This window comes from Rhinopithecus roxellana, chromosome 19 (assembly GCF_007565055.1).
Source record: "Rhinopithecus roxellana isolate Shanxi Qingling chromosome 19, ASM756505v1, whole genome shotgun sequence".
NCBI lineage: Eukaryota > Metazoa > Chordata > Mammalia > Primates > Cercopithecidae > Rhinopithecus > Rhinopithecus roxellana.
The window spans coordinates 65282137-65282724 of NC_044567.1; the positions used below are offsets into that span (position 1 = coordinate 65282137).

General features: G+C 43.0%; 1 pseudogene; it reads right to left on the reverse strand.

The window, feature by feature from the left end:
* On the reverse strand, window positions 1-133 carry LOC115895081 (annotated as a pseudogene).
* Between the last annotated feature and the right edge of the window lie 455 nt (window positions 134-588).

Sequence of the window (588 nt, forward strand, 5' to 3'; positions counted from 1 at the left end):
AAGAAGTCAGTCACAAAAATTGCATGATTATATTTATTTATGTTTATTTTTATTCCATTCTCAGATAGGGGACACATCAAACTGATAAGAACAGATACTACACTTGATTTTAGCTGAAAGGTCAAGAAGTAATTTGCATGATTCCATTTATATGAAACATCCAAAGCAGGGAACTGTAGGTGGTTCTCTAGGGCAAGGAGATGTTGGGGGGTGAGTGTAGAAAGAAGGACTGACTGCTAAAATGTATGAGATTTCTTTTTTTATTTTTTTGAGACAGGGTCTCATTCCATCGCCCAGGATGGAATGCTGTGGCACGTGATTACGGCTCACTGCAGCCTCGACTTCTCCAGGCTCGGGGGATCCTTCTGCCTTGACCTCCCAAGTAGTTACAGGCACATGCCACCATACCTGGGTCATTTTTTATTTTTTATTTTTTGTATAGGCAGGTTTTGCCATGTATAGCATTTTTGTGTAGGCAGGTTTTTGCCATGTTGCCCAGGCTGGTCTCAGACTTCTAGACTCAAACCATCCACCTCAGCCTCCAACAGTGCTGGCATTACAGGCGTGAGCCAATGCACCCAGCTCAGG